Below are 19,867 nucleotides of genomic sequence, written 5' to 3' on the forward strand. Positions count from 1 at the left end.
GGATTCAAGGGTTCAGTGGAGGAAGTGACTGGAGATGTGGTAGAAACAGCAAGAGAACTAGAATCAGAAGTGGAGCCTGAAGATGGGACTGAATTGCTGCCATCTTGTGATGAAACTTGAAGGAATGAGGAGTCCTTTCTTATAGATGAGCAAGGAAAGTGGTTTTTTGAGACAGAATCAACTCCTGGTGAAGATGCTGTGAAAATTGTTGCAATGACTACAGAGTAGTTAGAATATTGCATGAACTTATTTGATGAAGCAGGGGCAGAGTTTGAGAGGATTGACTCCAATTTTGAAAGAAATTCTATGCTGGGTAAAATGCTGCCAAACAGCATCACACACAGCAGACAAATCTTTCATGAAGGGAAGAATCAATCAATGTGACAAACTCCGTTGTTGTCTTATTTTAAGAAATTGCACAGTCACCCCAACTTTTAACAACCACCTTGATCAGACAGCAGCCAGCAATATCGAGGCAAGACCCACCATCAGCAAAGAGGTTATAACTTAGTGAAAGATGGTTAGCATTTTTTCAACAATAAACTGTTTTCTATAGTGCAGGGGAAAGGGGCAGAAGGAGAGGGAGAGAGACAGTCTTAAGCAGACTCCATGCCCAGCATAGAGCTCTCTTCAGGGCTTGATCTCATGCCCTGAGGTCATGCCCTGAGTGGAAATCAAGAGTCAGATGCTTAACGGCTGAACCACCCAGGTGCTCCAGTAATAACTATTTTTAAAATTAATGTACGGGGTGCTTGGGTGGTTCACTTGGTTAAGTGACTGCCATGGGCTCAGTTCTTGATCTCAGCTCCTGGGATGGAGCCTCAGACAGAGCCCCAGCAGGGAACCTGCTACTCCCTCTCCCTTTGCAGCTCCCCCTGCTTGTGCTCTCTCTCTCTCTCTTTCAAATGAATAAATAAAATCTTAAAAAAATAAAAAAATAAAGTTAATATATGTACATCATTTTTTTAGACATAATGCTATTGCACACTTCACAGACTACAGTATAGTGTAAACATAACTTTCATATGCACTGACGAATTAAAAAATTCATTTGACTCGCCTTATTGTGGTCATCTGGAACTGAATCCCCAATATCCCCAACGTATGCCTATAGTTTTCGACTGATGCCAACTTGTTCTCCAGTTAAGCCCTATTTCTCTACCCTAGTTCATATGCAAACATGAAGGAGCTCTGTATATTTTCCCACGCTTTAAAACTGAATTCCCTTCTGAACCCTCATTCAGTGGCATTTCGGCCCCTCCGTTTTACTTCATCTTATATCAAGGTAAAAACAGCCTTTAGTGTTGCCATACGTAATGACCACCTCTTTATTCTGATCTTACTAGACATCACAAAGTCTGTCTCAAGCTCTCCCTTCTTGGTCTCTACAAAGCCAACTTCTCATCATTCAAGTTCTAGTTTGAATGTATCATTGAAGATGTCTTCTCTAACCAGTTATAATTAGACACCACCCCTCAGGCTTCAGTTTTATTTTCTTCAGGATATTTATCATTTCTGAAATTATCTTATTCATTTATTTGCTTGCATAGTTACTATCTTCTGCCTCCTCCCCCGATAAAATGGAAGATAGGTAAAAAAGGAGCCATCTTTGTCTTCATACTCTGCTATTCTAAGTGTCAAGAACAGTGCCTGACACAAACAACTGAATGAGTAAATGATGGAATTCCTATTATAATTTGCAGAATATCACTATCAAATTTTATGTAATGGACCTGCAAAAATTAGAATTGTAGTAACCAAAAGATACTGATCTAATTACAGTGATATTGCATTTTACTACAAATAAGACTAAATAAATAAAGAATTGGTTCCAGAAAAGAGTTTATGCAAAATTAGAAACAGACTCCAATGATGAATAGAAATAGAATGGTTAATGACAAATAATTATGAATACACACACATATAGATACATGCACACATACACACACATATATATGTGTATGTACGTATAATACATGCATGTATATGCATATATGTGTATATATATGATCAATGTTTTAAAAATAAAAATGGTGAATACAATCTAACATCATCATCTCAAAATAGTTTTTTGAGATTAATTTCAAATTTATTCACATCCATTAAGGGTTAAGATTATCATTAAGTAAAATTTCAGTTTAATAATTTTTGGAAGGAATTAAATGTTCTGACAGTTCAGGTTATAAAATGACCATAGTTTCTTTTTTTAATTAAAATTATTTTTTCATACTTTTTAAAAATAGATATTCAAACTGTCAAGAAAAAATTTGTGCCTCATCTTTTGTGGGTTAAACTCATAATGAGAATTTCTGCACTTAACAAGGCCACAAGTGAAAAGCTGAAGTTTAAATTGTTGCCAGGACATACTGACCGTTATAATGGGCAAAAAAGAATGTATGCAACTGAGTCTTGTCAAGTAAAGACTTTCTAAGCATTCTACATTATGGAATTTCTAGGAAAAAAATTAATTTCTGCCTTTCATATTATAATTTGAAAAAGATCGAAGGGGGAAATAATCCAGTCAAAGTTATCTGAAACACCAGGAGAAAAGTAAAATATTTGAAGCCAGAGATATACTTTACAAAGAATAATTTTGACTTAATAGGAAATACAGTTTAATATTGTAAATGTATAAATACAAGCAGGAGGTGTGGATTTCATTCGTATCTTCTCTAAGAAAATACACTGGTCTAGGCAGTGATTCTCCAAATATGGCCTGTTGACCACTAGGGACCCATGAGGCCCCTTCAAAGGGTATGCAAGATGACATCAAAACTATTTTTGTCGTAGCAGTAAGATGTAATTTCCCCTCGTCACTGTGTTGACATTTGCCCTGATGACACATAAGCAATTAGTGGGTAGGCTCCCTGTTTCCTTAGCACACATTACAGCAGGGGCACTAAATTGTGCTAGTCGCCACTCCGTTCCCTGCCATGGAAGAAACACATCCTGCCAGGCACATGGACACACACATACTCACATACATCCTGATCAGTTACCCCTCAGAATTTTCTTTATGAAAAGCAATAAAAGTTATTTGATAAAACCTCAACCCCTAAGGTATTCTGTGTGATGAAATGGTAAGTACAGATAAAACAGTTCTGTTGCTGACCAAAGTACATTGCTTATTCAATGAAAATTGTTATGTGATCATACTGCAGGCTGTACTAGTCACTTTTCTCATGGAATACCATTTTTGGAAAATTCAATTAGATAAGCACAATATGGCTACTCAGCTTTGGGTACTTGGCAGACATTACCTCATAAATGAGCAACACAGTGAGTCTGTGGCCTCTGGGAAAAGAACTGATAGTATTTGTTGCTGAGTAGGAAAATCTCACGTCTTCCTGGCGTCTCTTGTATACTGACACCACAACCACCAAACTCACAGCACTTCTGGATGCCAGGCCTGTGTGGGATTCTCTCACACCAAGCAATTCTCTGTGACACTAGTTCAGTGTCCTTCAATTTAACCCAATTCCGACAGTACCTACCTGGAGATACCATCAGATCCCTCATGGTAGGGTCTTAGTCTCATGAGACTGTCCCCCACTTCAGATGCCAATAACAAGTAGTTGGTCTCCTGGCTACCCACAATGATTGTCTGACTTGGCTACAAACTGGAAGTTCCCATGACCTCTCTGCCTTGGGTGCTATTATTTGCTAGAACAGTGCACAGAACTCAGGGAAACACTTACTAGTTTACTATACAATAAAGGACATGATAATACAAATAAACATCCAGATGCAGAAGTAGAAGGGCAAAGTCTGGGAGGGTCCCTGTGGAGTTGGGGTGCACCACCATCACGGTACATGGTTGTGTTCACTGACGTGGCATCTCTCCAAACACTACACTATTGGGATTTTAGGGAGACTTCATCACGTAGACATGACCACTTATTAACTCCATTTCTAGCCCCTCTTTCCCTGGAGAATGGGATTGGGGTTGAGAATTCCAAGCTTCTAGTGATGGCTTGATCTTTCTGCTGACCAGCTCCAATCCAGGAGCCCACTCCGAGTTGCCTCATTAGAACAAAAGATACTCCTATCACCCAGGAAATTCTAAGGGATTTAGGAGCTCTGTGTCAAGCATCAGTGTCAAAGACCAGGTGTTAGAACGGAAGATGTTCTTAGTGCTCTAATCACATAGGTAATTATAAGAGTTTTAGGAGCTTTGCAATAGGAACTGGGGTCAAAAACCAAATGTTGTAACAAAAGATTCTTCTAGCACTTCTATTTACAAGTGTTTTAGGAGCTATGTGTCAGGAACCAGGGGGAAGAGACTATATATATATATATATATATATATATATATATATATATATATATATCTTAATATTTCACAGTTGCCAGCAATAAAATTCAAGATTTGAAGCAAGAATTCAAATTTTGGAAAACTTACATTTGCCTGTCTGAGCTTGACAGCTTCCTGACTTAAAGATTTTCTGGTGAGTTCAATGGTGATATGAATGATTTTTATATTGTATAATAAAATGTGTCCTTTTTTGTTTTTGAAAATCTATATAAGTCAGTAACAAATGAACAATGTTACAAATTCACATATAGGTAAAATATCCATTTTAGGTTTCAAATAATGGATTTTAATGTCACATGATATGGTTTGTGTGTGTGTGTGTGTGTGTGTGTGTGTGTGTGTGTGTTTCCAGATTCCACATGGCAAGTTTTAAAAACAATATAACAGGCCCAAACTGGATTCAATTATGCTAAGTCCGTGTCACCAAGCCACGTTTTATTTACTTTCAGCTCTCCCAGATATGGAATCTTAAACCAATCAGGAATCACCTGATTAGCATTGGTCAGGTAATTTGCCTGATAGACCCCAGCCTCCCCTAAAGAGAAGTAACTTTGCAATAACCAACCCTTTTTTTTTTTTTTTTTGCCTAGTATAGCTTTCTCTTTCCTGCTCCTTTCTGCCTATGAAAGTCTCTCATTATGTGCTGCTCCACCCAGCTCCCTTCTATCTGTTAGATTGGATGCTGATAGATTTGAATCAAATTTTGCTCATATAAACTCTAAGCACTTTTAATGTGCCTCAGTTTACCTGTTTAATACGGTGGCTTTAAAAATATAGTTGGATAGTTTTGGTGGAATATCAAAGCAGAACACGGGGCGCCTGAGTGGCTCTGTTGGGTGAGCGTTCAACTCTTGGTTTTGGATCAGGTTATGATTGGGGGTAGTGGGGTTGAGCCCTGCAACAGCTCATAGTGTGGAGTCCACTTGAGGTTCTCTCTCTCGCCCTTCTGCCCCTCCTCCCACTCGTGTGCTCTCTCTCTCTCAAAATAAATAAATAGATAAAATCTTTAAAAAAGAACGTATACAACTATCTAATTGCTATTAAAATATTCATCTGTTTTCAAAATCTTATGTATGTGAGGTTTCATTTTCTTTAGATGCTTCAACCCAAACATATCACACCATATTGAATGCAGATGCAGATTTAAGAAAGTGGCTTTCGTCTATGAAGACAGAAATTATATGAAAATGTAGAGTAGTCTCACTCTTCCTACTGTTTTTGCTTTGGAAAATATAGTTATATATCAAAAATGTGTATATATTATTTACATTAGAATGTAATGGGTTTATTTTATTTTATTTTTTTTTATTAATAATGATTTTTTATTATATTATGTTAGTCACCATACAGTACATCCCCGGTTTTCGATGTAAGGCTCGATGATTCATTAGTTGTGTATAACACCCAGTGCACCATGCAATATGTGCCCTCCTTACTACCCATCACCGGTCTATCCCATTCCCCCACCCCCCTCCCCTCTGTAGCCCTCAGTTTGTTTCTCATAGTCCATAGTCTCTCATGTTTCATTCCCTCTTCTGATTACCCCCCCTTTCTTTATCCCTTTCTTCCCCTACTGATCATTCTAGTTCTTATGTTCCATAGATGAGAGAAATCATATGATAGTTGTCTTTCTCTGCTTGACTTATTTCACTAAGCATTATCTCCTCCAGTGCCGTCCATGTTGTAGCAAATGTTGAGAACTCATTCTTTCTGATTGCTGAGTAATATTCCATTGTATATATGGACCACAACTTCTTAATCCAATCATCTGTTGCAGGGCATCTCGGCTCCTTCCACGATTTAGCTATTGTGGACATTGCTGCTATGAACATTGGGGTGCATATGGCCCTTCTCTTCACTACGTCTGTATCTTTGGGGTAAACACCCAGTAGTGCAATGGCTGGATCATAGGGTAGCTCAATTTTTAACTTTTTAAGGGACCTCCACACGGTTTTCCAGAGTGGCTGTACCAACTTGCATTCCCACCAACAATGTAGGAGGGATCCCCTTTCTCCACATCCTCTCCAACAATTGTTGTTTCTTGCCTTGTCTATTTTTGCCATTCTAACTGGCGTAAGGTGGTATCTCAGTGTGGTTTTGATTTGAATTTCCTTGATGGCTAATGATTTTGAACATTTTTTCATGTGTCTGTTAGCCATTTGTATGTCTTCATTGGAAAAGTGTCTGTTCATATCTTCTGCCCATTTTTTGATTTGTTTATTTGTTTCTCGTGTATTGAGTTTGAGAAGTTCTTTGTAGATCTTGGATACCAGTCCTTTATCTGTAGTGTCATTTGCAAATATATTCTCCCATTCCGTGGGCTGCCTCTTAGTTTTTCTGACTGTTTCCTTGGATGTGCAGAAACTTTTAATCTTGATGAAGTCCCATAAATTCATTTTATCTTTTGTTTCTCTTGCCTTTGGGGATGTGTCATGAAAAAGGTTGCTTTGGCTGATGTCGTAGAGGTTGCTGCCTATGTTCTCCTCTAGAATTTTGATGGATTCCTGTCTCACATCGAGGTCTTTCATCCATTTGGAGTTTATTTTTGTGTATGGTGTGAGATAGTGGTCAAGTTTCATTCTTTTGCATGTAGCTGTCCAATTTTCCCAGCACCATTTATTGAAGAGACTTTTTCCCACCGGATGTTTTTTCCTGCTTTATCAAATATTAGTTGCCCAAAGAGCTGAGGGTCCATTTCTGGGCTCTCTATTCTGTTCCATTGGTCTATGTGTCTGTTTTTGTGCCAGTACCATGCTGTCTTTGTGATCACAGCTTTGTAGTACAGCTCGAAATCCGGCCTTGTGATGCCCCCAGCTTTGTTTTTCCTTTTCAACAGTTCCTTGGAGATTCGGGGTCTTTTCTGGTTCCATACAAATTTAAGGACAAAAAGGAGAATTACAGACCGATTTCCCTAATGAATATGGACGCCAAAATCCTCAACAAGATACTTGCTAATAGAATCCAACAGTTCATTAAAAGGATTATCCACCACGATCAAGTGGGATTCATACCTGGGATGCAAGCGTGGTTCAATATTCGCAAATCAATCAGCGTGATACATCATATCAACAAGAAAAGACTCAAGAACCATATGATCCTCTCAATCGATGCCGAAAAAGCATTTGACAAAATACAGCATCCTTTCCTGATTAAAACCCTTCAGAGTGTAGGAATAGAAGGTACATTTCTCAATCTCATAAAAGCCATCTATGAAAAGCCTACTGCAAATATTATTCTCAATGGGGAAAAGCTGGAAGCCTTTCCCTTAAGATCAGGAACACGACAAGGATGCCCACTCTCGCCACTATTATTCAACATAGTACTAGAAGTCCTTGCAACAGCAATCAGACAACAAAAAGGGATCAAAGGTATTCAAATCGGCAAAGAAGAAGTCAAAATGTCTCTCTTCGCAGACGACATGATACTCTATATGGAAAACCCAAAAGAAGCCACTCCCAAACTATTAGAAGTTATAGAGCAATTCAGTAACGTGGCGGGATACAAAATCAATGCTCAGAAATCAGTTGCATTTCTGTACACGAATAACGAGAACGAAGAAAGAGAAATCAGGGAATCCATCCCATTTACAATAGCACCAAAAACCATACGTTACCTTGGAATTAACTTAACCAGAGACGTAAAGGACCTTTATTCTAGAAACTATAAATCACTCTTAAAAGACATTGAGGAAGACATAAAAAGATGGAAAGATATTCCATGCTCATGGATCAGAAGAATTAACATAGTTAAAATGTCCATGCTACCCAGAGCAATCTACACTTTCAATGCTATCCCGATCAAAATACCGAGAACGTTTTTCAAAGAACTGTAATGGGTTTATTATTATTTTTTATAAAGAATTGGTAAATACATATTTTTAAATTTTAAATCATTTAAAAATTCTAATTTTAAATCAGTTTTAGGGGCGCCTGGGTGGTGCAGTTCTTAAGGGTCTGCCTTCAGCTCAGGGCGTGATCCCACCGTTCTGGGATCGAGCCCCACATCAGGCTTCTCCACTGGGAGCCTGCTTCTTCCTCTCCCATTCCCCCTGCTTGTGTTCCCTCTCTTGCTGGCTGTCTCTCTTTGTCAAGTAAATAAATAAAATCTTTTAAAAAATAAAAATTAAAAAATAAATAAATCACTTTTAATTCTAGTCTGGTAAAATCAGTAAATATATCACATATGAATAAAGCTCTTTGGGGTCTTCAATAATTTTAAAGAATGTATATAGTTCCTGAGAACAAAATGCTTGAGGAACATTTGTCTATAACAGTAGTTTTAAAATTCCTTTGAAGTTTGAATTATTTTTTTCCCAAACGCCATCTTCCTTGAAATTGCAACAAATAGGAGATAGTTTGGAGCTGCTCTGTGGGAAGTGAGAAAATCCTAGCAGCTAAATGGCCCTCCTTTATCTATAATAAAGTTATCTATGATATAGTTATCTAGATAACATATTTATCTATATAAATACAACCTTATATAGATATAAAGTAGAAAGACACTGGATTCTGTGGATATATCTCATATAGCCTTGTTTGAAAATGGTTCAGTTGATTTGACGGCAAGGCTGGTACCTGTAAATTTGCATGGATTATATGAACTAATATATATGTTACATGTATTTCATTGCGGGATCATACTGATATTTAGAGTCACTGTGGATACAAAAAGAAATTATTCCACATCCACCTGCTTGTAAATAGTTCAACCAAGTTACATATGGGCAGCATAAAGCTGTCTGAGTACAGACAACAAATTGATGTAGGATTTACAAAACGACTTTATCAAACACCGATACAGCATACTTTCCCTTAAATATTAGTAAATTAAAAGGATGAAGTTGGTCAAATGACTGATTTTTAAACACTATGAAATTCTTTCTGCTTTGACTTATCTTTTTAACGTGCATCACATTTTTGTGGGGGAAATGCAGTAGGTGTTATTTTCATATCCTAGATTTTTAAGCTCTTAGTCGGGTTGCAAGTTTCTCACCAGAGGATGGTAAATGTATAGGATTCTGAGCATGAATGATAAGGAAGATACACGGAGGCATGTAAGCAGGTGATGTGTGGTACAGTGCTAGGTGATGCTTTCTGTTGGCTCACAAAGGATTTTGCTCCACTGATTTGATGGCAGGTTGGTCTAGGTCACATTTTAACAAGTTTCATTTCTGCTAACAGTCGTGTTATCATTCTCTAGAGCTTTCTTCTCTGCACAGCATTTTCCAGAGGAGGTGTATGTGAGCGAGTGTGTATGTATAAAATGCTACTCTTTCACAGTGCTGAGTATTCAATAAGCAAGGTCACTTTTAAAAGCAGTCCCTTTAGTATTGATAGAGCTGTCTCCTCTGGCTTGTTTCTCTCAAAATATTGGTTAATGGATGGCTACAGGTGATTTTTAAAATAGGAGCAGAAGTCAGGGATTAGAGCACCACAGCCTCCCTTACCTGTGTGAGAAGACGCCAGTCTGCTGTATGATGGATGGTCTCGGGCAACGTTCGGAGCCTCTCTCTCACTTTGTATGCAATGTCTTTGGCCACATGAGAAATAAAATCAATATATGAGGCAATACAGTTGTAGCCCATGTCTATTAGAATAACTTGTTGACCCAATTGTTTTAAGTCTTTATGTAAGAAGTGCCACAAAGCAACACTAGTAGTGTAATTTTCTAGTCTTTAGAACAGCAGTCAGGTGGTTGGTAAAACTGTGGCTTCAGGTGGCAATGGAAAGAGGCTCAATGGGTTCACTCTTCAGAGGAGCCATTTAGGGAGGTTTCTTCTCCCAGTTGGTTGAATTGTGTCCCCCACCCCCCTAAGTATATAGTAAAGTATATATTAAAGTACCACCAGTACCTCAGAATGGGACCTTATTTGGAAATGAGTTCATTTCAGATGAAATTAGTAAAGTTAAGATTTATAAGGTGGCCCCTAATCCAATATGCCTGGTGTCCTTATAAGTGAAGAGAGTGCCATGTAAAGTCACAGACACACAGGAGGAAGATGAGAGGGGGACACGGGGGAAAAGCTATGTGAAGTCCGAGGCAAAGATTGGAGTGATGCATCTACAAGCCACGGAACATCAAGGATTGATTGCCAGCTGTCACTGAGCCATAGGAGAGAGGCAGGCAACAGCTACTCCCTCAACCTACAGAAAGAATCAACCCTGCTGACACCTTGATTTCTCACTTCTAGCCACCGGATTTCTGAGGGAATACATTTCTGTGGTTTTAAGCCACCCAGTTTGTGGTATTTTGTTATGGCGGCCCTAGGAAATATTCATACATGGGGATGCTAAGATGGTTGTGGAAAAAAGAAATGGGGCGCATAACGTATATTAAGCCATTGTCAGTTAAGTTATGATTTCGGTAGAATCTTTTCATGTGCAAAAGCAGAGAGAGTCATATGGAGACTCTTTCAAAGAGCTCAGGTGACAATCTGGATTAAAATTCCCAAGTATTAACCATTTCTTACTTTTATTTACATATATTAGCATACATTTACATATAAAATGTGATGCAAACAGGCCACAGATTACCTTAATGTCATTGGTAAATTCATGAAGTGATGGAATATAGAGTCTCCCTAGACTGAGGGGAGAAATAAGTGGTGAGAAAAACAACCCAAATGAACTTCGAATGGGTGGCCTTTTACAACACGAACCACAGTAACTGTGACACCAGCATTCCATTATCCAAAAGTGATAGATGATGAGAAATAGGTTCAGTTTTTCATAGAAATGGGTGATCTCCCATATGCGCTCTCCAGAAACTCATCAGCCAGCACTGTGGCCAGACTGGGGAGAGCCCCTTCTTCCAGCAGAAATGTTTCCTTCATTCATTAAACTGGTCATTTTCTGATCAGTGCTTGCATGAGAGGGCACATCTTTGAAGGAATGAGGAAAACTGTGAAAACATTCAGAAATCAGAAGTCTATTTCTCCTGGAAACTACCTGAGAAGCTGCAGAAGTAGAATATTGCATTTAAACTGAGGAACGTCTTTGATCTTTTCATTAGTATGGTGCTGGACTTATGGAAGTTGTTTAAACGAATACAAAATTTTGTTTTTTTATTTAATTAATTTTTTAATTAAATAAGGCTGTTTTTTACCACTTTGTGATTTAATTTTCCTAATGTTATTCTGAAAAGATTGCATTTATTATGAATAATTATTTAAATCGCCAATGCCCCTTTCTATTCTCTTTTTGTTTAATTTTGTTAATTTTATTTTTTTTCCACTTTGATGAAGAAAATCTCATAATTCTCTGAGAATACAGTATGGAGATGATTTTTTAATACATATATATCTTATAGAAAATATGGCCATCCCATTTTTAAGGACCACACATTCCAAATATTAGAAAATATACTTTAAGAAAACTTTTAACTGTAGATGGAGAGACACTTCAGAGATCAAACAGCACATTCCCTTCCCATTCTTTTAGATATGTGACCAGCCTGAGGGACAAGAGCAGGGCATGTAAACTAGTGATTGATTACCCACCCTGTAGCAGGCTGCAGGGAGGGGCCAGGACATTGACTCATGGTTCCAATTCATAGTTAATACAAATTTAAGTATCTGCAGGGCGCCTAAGTCGCTCAGTCGGTTAAGCATCTGCCTTCAGCTCAGGTCGTGATCCAGGGGTCCTGGGATCAAGTTCTGCTGTGTCGGGCTCCCTGCTTAGTGGGAAACCTGCTTCTCTCTCTCCCTCTGCTCCTTCCCCTGTTCATACTCTCTTCCCCTCTCTCTCTCAAATAAAAAAATCTTAAAAAAATTAATTATCTGCAATTTGTAAATGCGCGAATTCAAATTCAGTGAGGTTAAGTGACATATCAGGGCATGCAGAAAACAATGGCAAATTAAACCCAAAGTTTCCTGGTTCTCCATGCTGGGATCATTAAAAAACATAAAAATCGAAAAGTAAATAAAGTTTCCAACAAAACAAACTTTTCTTTTTTTTTAATTTTCTTCCATCTAGATGCCCTCTTAGTGATATTTAAATCATTGTAAGCATTGCAATTATTTTAGTTTTGGTTTTCTGCTTTTCCTTTTTACCGATATACTGTCATTTATCTACCTATATGCCTAAAATGAGATATCCATTCTATTTGCAATGTTCTTTTATTTAAATAAATATTTCATATATGTAGTAGTATGTTTCTACATAGCATTTGTTGATGGTTGAGACTATCATGACAAAAACATCCTCCCTGTTCATACTATTTCCAAAATGATACCATCAATTTATAAAAGTATGAGTTCTAAACTCACTTTCCTGAAAAGCCTCTGGTATCGAGTTAATATACATATATTTTTAAGTTCTAAGAACAATATTATATTTCTTAATTCTGCTTTTGATTATTTATAAAATTCTTTGTAACTTGCATTTTGCCTAGTTAACTTTTTCCCTATGTATTTTGGTTTTTTATCTATTGGGTGCTTAAAGTTTTCCTAACAATATATATGTGCCTGTTGTTGTACAATTATTTTATACACGTATCACATAAATATAATTCTTTAAATTACCTTATAATAGAGGCGTTCTTTCCTAGTTCTATCTCAAATTGAGATGTAACATCCTAGCCAGCATTTGAGTGCAACTCTGCGTGATTATCAAATCTTTTTGTATTTTCTACTCTTAAAGCCTCCTTCCTTATCTATCTATGTAAATCAAATATCTAGGTTGGCCTTGAAGGTCCCAGAGATCCCTCAGAAATTTATACACACAGTTATCTATGTCCCAAACAGTCATTGAGGGATTAATAAATCTTCTAGGCTCTCTGAAACATACATATCAGTAGTAATTTTAGATTGTAATTTTATGATAATATGAGTCCTATTTTCTTTCATTAGGAAAAAATTTTGAAGTTAATGTTAAGTTATTGTCTGAGGGGAAAACAATGCACTCTGTTCCTGATATATGAACTAGCAGCGTGCTATGCACCACATATTTGTAACTGACAGTGCCTATGGCTCCATTAGGTCTGATTCATCAGTCATGTCATCTTCTGAAAGTACTGGAAATAGCAGCAAAGCTGGAGTGCCTTTTGAGATGTCCTTTCACACTTCCATAAGGTTATTGTACATCCATTAATACAGATGACAAAAGAAATGTCATCTGGGTTGAATGAATGGATGCCAAGACGCTAAAAGCCCCATTGTCTCAGGTGAAGGGGCAAATGTGCAGCCTTGGGAGATGGAAATTTCCAATTCTCTGTCTTATGTAGTCACACATGATGCACATTGTCCTTACAGATTTGTGAGAAAGAGGATCATCAACCAGCAAACAATATGACATATACAGCCGGACCTCGAAGTTAGCCCACATTAGTCTTCATCTGTTTTCAACTGATGGTCTCTGTTTTGTACTAAATGTCAGTGACCTAGAAATGTGAAGCCACAGTGGGCTCCCAGGGCCAAGATAGACCCCAAATAAGGTCATGCTTATAAAAAGATAGGAGAGATATCAGAATTCCGTATGTGACAGTAATGCAGAGTTGATAGCATGGAAATGGTGTGCTGGTTAGGAGACACACCTGGTCAAATCATCTCTGGTAGGACACGAATAAAAATGGAAATGGGAAAATATGGGATATTTAATGTCAAAGAACTTAATAAATAATCTCTAAAGCAGTTATAAATAGAAATACATGAAATGAATAGAGGTGTTGAAGGAGATAAACAATGAATATTTGTACTTTTTGTTTCTTCTTAACTATGAAACAAAAGCCCCCTGAGCTAAGGGAAGAGTTTGAAAACCAAGGGCCTCTACTATTAAGTCAGTTTTTGACTCACCTTTGGAGCTATTTGAAAATTCAAAATTCAGGGCCCTCGTCAGAACTAATGAATTTGAATATTAGGGATGAAGTCTGGGAAACTGGATTTGAAGTAAGTTCATAGTTGATTCTTATTGAGATGCATTGATATTGACCAACCACTGGATGGGTGATCTCAAGCTCTGCTAGCTCAGTCATTTCCTTCTGCTACCACCTTCTTCCTCTAGCCCAGAACTCACCTTTTCCTGAATTCCACAGTGTTCATAACAGGGGAAGTTGATGTATTCTTCTAAAGGTCTACAGTTAAATATGAGAAGTTCCGGAGATTTGTGAACAAAGTCAAGTCGCTGTGATCATGAGAAATGTACATAAATATAAAGCAGTCAACATATCATAAGAAAGAAAAGATTGTCTTTGTAAAGGATATATAGGGCTTATATTTTCACAGAATGATCATAGAGCATTGAAAATTAAGAGATAGGATGTTGGCAAGTAGTTTTGGTAGGGAATGAGCTAAACGTAATCTCTGAATAAAATGGAGACAAATTTTCCCCTGGTAATTCTGGAGTCAAGGAGGGTTAATAGATATGAGGTAAAATAGATCAAGTCTATGAGATTTGAATTTCATTAAGTTGGGATCCAGAAACAAGATTTGCAAATAATTTGTAAATAAAAGTCTTCCTGATGGGTAGGGTTCCTGTTAAGTCCTTTGAACAAAATCTAACATCCAGTGGTATCACAAAACGTTCTCTCAGTGTTGTTCTTCTAAAACCTCCAACTTCAGTTTTCAAATCAGATTTAGAAAATAATTTCATAGTCAGTTTCCATCTACATTCTGAAAACAAATGCAAAATAGTATTTTATAGAAGTATGAAATACTGCTTTCAGCTTCAATTGAGGAATTTTGGTAAAGAGGCCTTAGTTTTTAGTTATCTTTTTGTTAACATCCAAACTAGAAAATAATACAACAAAAAGCTAAAATTCAAAAGTTAATATATTTTGATTATTTATATGAATTTTTAAAAAGATAACATTAATCAATTATATGCTAATAATAATGACAAACATTTATTTTCAGTCACCATTCCAAGTAATTACCATGCACTGTCATTTAATTTAATGTAAGAAAACATATAATAAGATTTCTCTTCATTATTTGGCCACTTGAAAATATCTTTCTTGTTACATGATTGTTCTACCTTTGGTCTCTAAGTAAAAAACAAAACAAACAAATAAAAAAAACCAAAAAAATAACAAAAAAGCAAAAAACTGGCAAATATGCAAAGCCACAATAGATAGGGACTGTAGTATCAGCAAGGAAGGATTATGCTTACTGTGACTGTGGATTTAATGTGCCCTTCCTCTGTGCGACTGATGGGTATGAAGGAGGCACTCACAAGTTCATGACATAGACCCTTCAGAATTAGAAACGATTCACCTTGGTTATCTACTCCGATTCCTTTACATATCCGTGCATTTACAAGTGATTATCGAATGTGCCTTTTAATCGCCTTCAATAATGGACAATTTTTCTTAAACATTCATAATTAACATCTCTGATACAACTAGATAATGGCAATGTGTCATCACCTTCCCAAGGGATCACGTGGAAACCCCAAATGTCATTTTCCACCTTTTCACCTTCCATTGAGTTGGAAGGCGAATGGAAGGCAGGAGGACTGGGTCAACTGGAGGAGTAGTTAAAAATTCAGGCTCTGGAACAACCCACCAGGTTTTGTATCTTGGCTTTGTCATTTAGTACCGGCACGACATTGTGAACGTCACTTAATCCATCTCTATTTTCACATGTATGACAGAGGTATGAGATGATTAATTTTATGTGTCAATTTGACTGGACTTTGGTGCTTGGTTGTTTGACCAAACACTAGTCTAGATGTTGCTGTGAAGGTAGGTGCTTCATTATCTTTATATCCATATGTGAACATACATGCTTTCACTATCTTTATTCATCCTATAACAGGAAAAAGAAAAACACCAGAGACTTTCTTTTTTTCTTTTTTTAAGATTTTATTTATTTTATTTCAGAGACAGAGAGACCACACAAACAGGGAAGGAGCAGGAGAGGGGAAAAGAGAATCCCAAGCAGTCTCCAGGCTGAACACAGAGCCCCATATGGGATTTGCTTTCACGACCCTGAGATCATGACCTGAGCCGAAATCAAGAGTCGACCGTTTAACTGACTGAGCCATCCAGGAGCCCCAAGGCTTTCAAATTATACAGATATAGGATGAAATTTTAGTCACTTATATAATATAGTGTCTTTGGAGAAGTACATTCTTAAGTTTTTTTCATTTGTAAAATGGTTATCATGATCTATCTCACACGGTGATGCCATTTTAGGTGATTGGTCCATGTTAGGTGCTTAAAATTGATAGTATTGTGTTAATTTTTATTTATAAATAACCAGATTATTCTAAATTTTCTTGCATTAACAGAGGGCAATTAAACAAACTGCACAAATTTCACGTTCAGAATCCTTTATTTGTGCTAATTCTACTAGGTAAGTAAATTTTCCATGGAGTGTTAAGTGATATGTATATGTCAGATACATTTATTAATGATATTAGGTGGTATTAGAATTAGAAATGACAACTTTACAATATAGAAACAAAGAATTATTTAAAAAAAATCAATTTAGTCTTTGGCTCAAATAACCTGCTCAGTATTTTACCAATCACTCAGGGGGCATACATTTTAAAATAGACTTGTACTACGAATGTCTTTCAAATATGCTAGCTTTATATAGAAGGAGTACTCCACCTTTTCATTCAAAAATCAATGCACTTTACCATGGTTTCATTAATAGAACATCTTTAGTAGTAATGTGAACTGATTTTTACGGAGATGTACATCCAAGCATTTTAACAGAGCAGAAAATATCCCATAAGACTTATTGCCTCATTTAGCATTTACATTTGCACAGCACTTTGCATCTATTAAGAGCATGACAATCATTTTTATTAGTTAACAGTGACTAAGGTCAATATTATTTCTCCCATTTTCTAGGGAAAATATTTAAGTGTAGAGAAATTAAGTGATTTCAGCCATGCAAGAAAAAAAAAAAAGGTTGTGATTTGCAAGTTCCACTGTCAGGTTTAAAGATACTGTCAGATTGTTACACTCACAAATTGCCAACCAAATATTTGCCTCATTTTCACAAGAAAATGGGGGCAAAATGCCCAAATATTACAGGCATAACTCTTCCTTTTATAGACTTATATCTTTTTAAAAGACAAATAAATTTTAAAAAAACTACAACCAAAACTATTGGATATTCTGTAGTTGTATCTTTCTTAGATCTTTTCTTTTACCATACAGATCATGCCTAAGATGTTCTAGATTCAGTAAGAAATTAAGAAATACAAAGAAAACTGTAAACTAAAACGTGATGTAGTTAAATGCATATTCTAAGTTTTTAAAACAATTTTAATTGCTTCAGTTCACTGTAAATTCTAGCAAGATGTACTTTCTAAATGAGTATCCAAAATCTGCTTTTGAGAGGAAGTGAGAAAATGATTAGCCCAAGATTAGTTTTGGTAGAGGACCAAAACAAAGTATAGAATTTCAAGTAAAAACCATAATTCCCACAAATATTTCCCGATATCTATCATCTATCTATCTATCTATCTATCATCAATCAATCACCTATCACCTACCTATCATCAATCATCTATCTATCTATCATCTATCAGCTGATTTAGTATAATGGAAGATAGCTATAGATCTTAGAAGTTACAGGCACTACAAATTCAGAAGCAGAATTTCTAGAACTATTTAATACTCTGTGATGGCAGTGTAGCTTTCTCTTTCTTATATAAAAATTATTTAAAGTCACTCATACACTTGAGTAACGGACTATGGTGTCAGAAATATATGTAGGTAACGGTTAAGTAAAGTTATGTGAAAAATGAGTTAATGGATGTAAAAGCATGTTAGAAACAGCTTCATTATAATCATGTTATATTTTCTTCTCACAAACTTTATTTTTTATGTATTCACAATTTGTCTTGCAAGTGTAAGGCCAAAACTTTGGGCACTAGTAATACTAATGAAAATCTATTTTTAGGAAATTCTTTAAAGACAAATTATCACATAATTTTCCTTTTAGTCTATGTATTTTCCCTTTTCCTTTATCTCTAGATTTGATCTTCCAAGATGTAGAAACTAGTAGTTCTACTCACTCTTGGGTCTCCCCAAAAAACTTTCAGGCAGAGTGGGAAAAAAAAGATGAGGAAACTGAATGTTCCTTTCTGCTCTCATAGAATAACCAACTGGCCTTGGGCAAATCAATTAATGCACTAGAATTTCCATTCCCCTATCTGCCATATAGAAATAATGACACTTTCCATGGTGTCCCAAAGAGGGTTATTACAAAATCAATAGAAATTTAGAAATGGATTAATATCCAAACCCAAATCCAACATCAAAGAAAATAAATGACAGACTCAGCCTGACAACGTAGAGTCCAGTGGGCTTTGGCCTGTGAATTCTAATTTTTTTTAAAAGATATTTTTTAATTTTAATTTTTCTTAGTACTTTGTTTTTCTTTCAGGAAGAAGTAAAGAACTATTTTTGTTGTTTTTATTTAAATTCCAGTTTGTTAACAAACAGTGTAATACTAGTTTCAGGTATACAATATAGTGATTCAACACTTCCACACATCACTGGTGCTCATCACAAGTGTACTCCTTAATCCCCATCACCTATTTAGCCCATCCCCCCACAACCTCCTCCTCAGTGTGTTCTCTATAGTTAAGAGTCTGCTTCTTGGTTTGCCTCTCTCTCTCTCTCTCTCTTTCTCTCTCCCTTTCTTCCTCCATGCTCATTTGCTTTGCTTCTTAAATTCCACAGATGGGTGAAATCATATGGTGTTTGCCTTTCTCGGACTGACTTAATTCACTTAGCATTATACTCTCTAGCTCCATCTACAGCATTGCAAATGGCAAGATTTCATTCCTTTTTATGGTTGAGTAATATTCCATTGTATATATGTGCATCTTTTTTATCCATTCATCATTGGAGAAGGACATTTGGGCTGTTTCTATAATCTGGCTATTGTAGATAATGCTGCTATAAACATCAGGGTGCATGTATCCTTTTGAATTAGTATGTTTGTATTCTCCGGGTAAATACCTAGTAGTGCAATTGCTGGATCGTACTGTAGTTCTATTTTTAAACTTTTAAGTAAAGAACTTCTAAAAGGAGCAAAAAATTGTATTACCACTAAAATTTATTTCCTTTATATTGCCAAAGCCATCAAGGACTTATATAATCCCCACTGCTAAAGGTTAATCTGTTGACTTGGTGTCAAATCTGCTGATATTTAGAGATAAAACTGGGAAGGAAAACAAAAACAAAACAATAAAAATTGAACAAGCATATATTTTATACTAATTTTTTTTCTTTTACAAAATAACCTACTGAATGACGTTAATTAAGAAAATGGTATAATCATATTTTTGTGTATCCTTGGAGAGAAAATTGCAAAGGAGCAAGAGTAAAGCATCAAGAAAATGTTGCATTGATCACATGAGAGATAATAATGGCTTAATCTAGGCCATCAGCAAGGAACCTGGAGAGAAGGACATATGATTAAAAGTTTGGGAAAAGGTAGATTGGACAGTACTTACTGATTGATTGTCTGTGGGAGGTAAGGATGAGGAAAGAGTCAAGAATAATGCTCAAGCTTCAGGTAGTGCTTGTCATACAGTAAGGGTCAGAGGAAAATCAGGTTTAAAGGAGGAATAGTTAATGCATTTT

Source organism: Ursus arctos, unplaced genomic scaffold (assembly GCF_023065955.2).
Source record: "Ursus arctos isolate Adak ecotype North America unplaced genomic scaffold, UrsArc2.0 scaffold_9, whole genome shotgun sequence".
NCBI lineage: Eukaryota > Metazoa > Chordata > Mammalia > Carnivora > Ursidae > Ursus > Ursus arctos.